Here is a 6,177-nt window from a genome sequence, read left to right on the forward strand (position 1 = left end):
TATTGTCTCTCTCTCTCTCTCTCTCTCTCTCTCTCTCTCTCTCTCTCTCTCTCTGTCTGTCTCTCTGTCTCTCTCTGTCTCTCTCTTGTCTCTGTCTCTCTCTCTCTCTCTCTCTCTCTCTCACACTCTTTCTCTCTCACGCTCTCTCTTTCTCTCTCGCTCTCTCTCTCTCTCTCCCTCCTCCCTTCTCCCTCTCACTTTCTATCTCTCTCTCTCTCTCTCTCTCTCTCTCTACAGATACTGTGTAAATGAAAGAAATTAACATTACTTACTGTGTGTCTGTATAATCAATTGTAGTGGAAAAGTGTGAGAACCACCCTGTGGTTCACTGACCTTCACCTGTTAACAACTTGATGTTTGAGAGCAAGGCTTCTCTTCTTTCAGGTTGCTTCAGCAGTGAGGGGAATTCTCTACTAAACCGCCTCAATATCTGTAGGAATAATTACGCTAGGGTTTTCGCGACCGCAGTGAAAATGATAGATTGAGGGAAACGTACTCCTTGGACGGACCCATGAGCAAATGGAAATATTGTATGAGAATGAGAACATATTTTTTCCCCTGATCCTGGCCTATGAGAGAGAGGTAATGTTTTCCCCCCTCACAACCAGCTTTTTAACATTTTCTTTCGTCTTCTTCTCCAAATTGACAGAGTATGTTGGTACGAGAGGAGGAAGGAAATGCCTTAGCAAACCTGTCAGAAGAAAAGAAAGCTGGTCGAGGTCAGAGGTCAAGAGAATAGGGCAGCAGGCATATGTCAATATTCAATTCCTTTTCTAGTCCGTTCATACAGAGACCTCTGGGACGTCAATTTCTACTCTCTCTAACTCTCTCTCTCTCTCTCTCTCTCTCTCTCGCTCTCTCTCCCTCTCTCTCTTCCGCCTCATTGGCTCCCGCTAGCCAGCTGTTGACAGGGTTAGCAGCGCTAATGATCTTCTGTGGGAAAGTTAGCTCTCTGTCTGTTTGTGTATGACACACAGAGCTGCTGAGAGATGTCTCAGCCAACATACAGAGCTGCTGAGAGATGTCTCAGCCCACAGACAGAGCTGCTGAGGGATGTCTCAGCCAACAGACAGAGCTGCTGAGAGATGTCTCAGCCCACAGACAGAGCTGCTGAGGGATGTCTCAGCCCATAGACAGAGCTGCTGAGAGATGTCTCAGCCCACAGACAGAGCCGCTGAAAGATGTCTCAGCCCATAGACAGAGCTGCTGAGAGATGCCTCAGCCCATAGACAGAGCTGCTGAGAGATGCCTCAGCCCACAGACAGAGCTGCTGAGAGATGTCTCAGCCCACAGACAGAGCTGCTGAGGGATGTCTCAGCCAACAGACAGAGCTGCTGAGAGATGTCTCAGCCCACAGACAGAGCTGCTGAGGGATGTCTCAGCCCATAGACAGAGCTGCAGATGCTGCCCACAGACAGAGCCGCTGAAAGATGTCTCAGCCCATAGACAGAGCTGCTGAGAGATGCCTCAGCCCATAGACAGAGCTGCTGAGAGATGCCTCAGCCCACAGACAGAGCTGCTGAGAGATGCCTCAGCCCACAGACAGAGCTGCTGAGAGATGTCTCAGCCAACAGACAGAGCTGCTGAGAGATGTCTCAGCCCACAGACAGAGCTGCTAAGAGATGTCTCAGTCCACAGACAGAGCTGCTGAGAGATGTCTCGCCCACAGACAGAGCTGCTGAGAGATGCCTCAGCCCACAGACAGAGCTCCTCCCCCCCTCGTCAAACTACACACAATACCCCATAATGACAAAGCAAAAACAGGTTTTTAGAAAATTTAGCAAAGTACTCAGTACTTTGTTGAAGCACCTTTGGCAGCGATTACAGCCTCGAGTCTTCTTGGTTATGACGCTTCAAGCTTGGCACACCTGTATTTGGGGAGTTTCTCCCATTCTTCTCTGCAGATCCTCTGAAGCTCTTTCAGGTTGGATGGGGAGCATTGCTGCACAGCTATTTTCAGATCTCTACAGAGATGTTCAATCAGGTTCAAGTCCGGTCTCTTGCTGGGCCACTCAAGGACATTCAGAGACTTGTCCTGAAGCCACTCCTGCATTGTCTTGGCTGTGTGATTAGGGTTGTTGTCTTGTTGGAAGGTGAACCTTTGCCCCAGTCTGACGTCCTGAGAGCTCTGGCGCAGCTTATCATCAAAGATCTCTGTACCCTGCTCCGTTCATCTTTCCCTCAATCCTGACTAGTCTCCCAGCCTCTGCCGCTGAAAAACTTTCCCACAGCATGATGCTGCCACCACCATGCTTCACCGTAGGGATTGTGGCAGGTTTCCTCCAGACGTGACGTTTGGCATCCATGCCAAAGAGTTCAATCTTGGTTTCATCAGACCAGAGAATCTTGTTTCTCATGGTCTGAGAGTCTTTAGGTGCCTTTTGGCAAACTCCAAGCGGGCTGTCATGTGCCTTTTACTGAGGAGTGCCTTCCATCTGGCCACTCTACCATAAAGGCCTGATTGGTAGAGTGCTGCAGAGATGGTTGTCCTTCTGGAAATTTCTCCCATCTACACAGAGGAACTCTAGAGCACTGTCAGAGTGATAATCGGGTTCTTGGTCACCTACCTGACCACGGCCCTTCTTCCCCGATTGCTCAGTTTGGCCAGTTGGACAGCTCGCAGAAGTCTTGGTGCTTCCAAACTTATTACATTTAAGAATGATGGAGACCACTGTTTTCTTGGGGACCTTCAATGCTGCAAAACATTTTTGCTACCCTTCCCCAGATCTGTGCCTCGACACAATCCTGTCTTGGAGCTCTACGGACAATTCCTTCGACCTCATTGCTGTGGGACATTATATAGACAGGTGTGTGTCTTTCCAAATCATATCCAATCAGTTGAATTTACCACAGGTGGACTTCAATCAAGTTGTAGAAACATCTCAAGGATGATCAATGGAAACAAGATGCATCTGAGCTCAATTTCGAGTCTCATAGCAAAGGGTCTGAATACTTATGTAAATAAGGTATTTCATTTATTTATTGCTAAGATTTCAAAAAAACTGTTTACACTGGATTGATGAGGAAAAAATGTATTTAATAAATTGTAGTATGAGGCTGTAATGTAACAAAATATGGAACAAGTCAAGGGGTCTGAAAACTTTGTTGTGCCCATATAGGTCGACCGCTGGTCGTGCAGTGCCTTGTGTGATTGAGTAGGCCAATTCTGGACTGGAAGTTTTTCCTATGTAGTGTTATGGCCAGGCAAATATAATATATTGCTGCAACCAAAAATGACTAGCTATAGTTTTCCTGATTGAATGTGAAGTCAACAGCTGTAGAGCCATTGACAGAAGCATTCCCTCTGACCCTAACCATATCCATGTCCTGCATCCACATTCTTCTGGTTTGTGAACACATAACCATATGTCAATACACTACTTCATTGTTTTTCTAAAATTAAGGAATACTATTATATTCATTGGCAAAATAAACCTGCACAAACAAACAAGCAAACCAACCAACAAGCAGAATATCCTTCAGAAACCCTTCCCTGTTGCTAAGAGAAGCATTTAGTCCCAGTTTACCAACATTTCAACGGAGTTGACTTTGGAACTGAACATCTCTGTGCTGTCACTGTGCAAACAGCGTTGGGCTGGTTGCTCTGTTGACTGGGACGTATAAAATAGTGCTGTTGGGTTTTGGGTTTCCACAGAAGGATCAGGCCTGCAGTATATTGAGTCCATGTGGGGAGTCTTTACCCACAGCCCTTCCTGTTTCTAATTTGGCTCTGTGGTGGTTTTGTCTGCGGGCCAAGCGCCTCTCCTCTCCACTTCTCTCCTCTCCTCGCCTCTCCTCTCCACTTCACTCCTCTCCTCTCCTCTCCACTTCACTCCTCTCCTTTCCTCGCCTCTCCTCTCCACTTCACCCCTCTCCTCTCCTCTCCTCTCCTCTCCACTTCACTTCCTCCTCTCCTCTCCTCTCCACTTCACTTCACTCCTCTCCTTTCCTCTCCTCTCCTCTCCTCTCCTCTCCTCTCCTCTCCTCTCCTCTCCTCTCCTCTCTCCTCTCCTCTCTCTCTCCTCTCCACTTCTCCTCTCCTCTCTCTCCTCTCTTCACTCCTCTCCTTTCCTCTCCTCTCCTCTCCTCTCCTCTCTCCTCTCCACTTCCTCCTCCTCTCCTCTCTCCTCTCCTCCTCTCCTCTCCTCTCCTCCTCTCCTCTCCTCTCCACTTCACTCCTCTCCACTTCCTCCTCTCCTTTCCTCTCCTCTCCCTCTCCCCTTCTCTCCTCTCCTCTCCTCTCCTCTACTCTCCACTTCACTCCTCTCCTTTCCTCTTCCTCTCCTCTCCACTTCACTCCTCTCCTCTCTCCTCTCCTTCCTCTCCACTTCACTCCTCTCTCTCCACTTCTCCCCTCCTCCTCTCCTCTCTCTCTCCTTTCCTCTCCTCTCCACTTCCTCCTTTCCTCTCCTCTCTTCTCTTCTCATCTCCTCTCTTTCCTTCCTCTCCTCTCTTCTCCTCTCCTCTCCTTCCTCTCCTCTCTCTCACTTCCTCTCCTCTCCTCTCCTTTCCTCTCCTCTCCTCTTCACTTCACTCCTCTCCTCTCCTCTCCACTTCACTCCTCTCCTTTCCTCGCCTCTCCTCTTCTCCTTTGCCTCTCCTCTCCTCTCATTTCCTCTCCTCTCCTCTCCCTTTCCTCTCCTCTCCACTTCCTCTCTCTCTTCTCCTTTCCTCTATCCCTCCACCTCACTCCTCTTCTCTGCCTCTCCTCTCTCCATTTCCTCCTCTCTCCACTTCCTCCTCTCCTCTCCTTGCCTCTCCTCTCCACTTCTCCTTTCCTCCTCTCCTCTCCACTCCTCTCCTCTCCTTGCCTCTCCTCTCCTCACTTCCTCTCCCTCTCTCCACTTCACTCCTCTCTCCTGCCTCTCCTCCATTTCACTCCTCTCTCTCCTCCTCTCCACTTCCTCTCCTCTCCTCTCCCTTCACTCCTCCTCTCTTCTCCTTTCCTCTCCTCTCCTCTTCTCTCCTCTTCTCCACTCCTCTCTTCTCCTTCCTCTCCTCTCCTCTCCACTTCACTCCTCTCTTCTCCTTTCCTTTCCTCTCCTCTCCTCCACTGTCCTCTCCTCTCCTCTCTCCTCCTCTCTCCTCCTCCACTCCTCTCCTCTCCTTCTCCTCTCCTCTCCTTCCTCTCCTCTCCACTTCACTCCTTTCCTCTCCTCTCCTCTTTCTCCTCTCTTCACTCCTTTCCTCTCCCTCTCCACTTCCTCCTCTCTCCTCCTCCTCTCCACTTCACTCCTCTCCTCTCTCCACTTCACTTCCTCCTCTCCTCCTCCTCTCTCCACTTCACTCCTCTCTTCTCCTTTCCTCTCTCCACTTCCACTTCCTCCTCTCTTCTCCTTTCCTCTCCTCGCCTCTTCTTCACTCCTCTCTCTCCTCTCCTCTCCATTTCTCTCTTCTCCTTTCCTCTCCTCGCCTCTTCATTTCTCCCTCTCTTCTCCTTTCCTCTCCTCTCCACTTCCTCCTCTCCTTCTCACTCCTCTCTTCTCCTCCTCTCCTCTCCTCTCCTCTCCTCTCCCTCCACTTCCTCTCCTCTCTCTCCTTTCCTCTCCTCTCCACTTCCTCCTCTCCTCTCCTCTTCCCTTCCTCTCTCTCTCTCCTCTCCTCTTCTCTCCTCTCCCTCTCCCTTCTCTCCTCTCTTCTCCTTCCTCCTCTCCTCTCCTCTCCTCTCCTCTCACTCCTCTCCTCTCCTCTCCTCTCCTCTCCTCTCCACTTCTCTCTCTCTTCTCCTTTCTCTCCTCTCCCTTCCTCTCCTCTCCTCTCCTCTCCTCTCCTCTCTCTCTCCTCTCCACTCTCCTCTCCTCTCCTCTCCTCTCCCTTCTCCTCTCTTCTCCTTTCCTCTCCTCTCCTCTCCTCTCCTCTCCTCTCTCCTTTCCTTTCCTCTTCTCTCTTTCCTCTCCTCTCCACTTCCTCCTCTCCTCTCCTCTCCTCCTCTCCTCCTCTCCTCTCCTCTTCACTCCTCTCCTCTCCTTTCCTCTCCTCTCCACTTCACTCCTCTCCTCTCCTCTCCTCTCCTCTTCTCCTCCTCTCCTCTCCTCTCCTCTCCACTTCACTCCTCTCTTCTCCTTTCCTCTCCTCTCCACTTCACTCCTCTCCTCTCCTCTCCACTTCACTCCTCTCTTCTCCTTTCCTCTCCTCTCCACTTCACTCCTCTCTTCTCCTTTCCTCTCCTCTCCACTT

Source organism: Oncorhynchus tshawytscha, linkage group LG18 (assembly GCF_018296145.1).
Source record: "Oncorhynchus tshawytscha isolate Ot180627B linkage group LG18, Otsh_v2.0, whole genome shotgun sequence".
NCBI classification, from domain to species: Eukaryota; Metazoa; Chordata; class Actinopteri; order Salmoniformes; family Salmonidae; genus Oncorhynchus; species Oncorhynchus tshawytscha.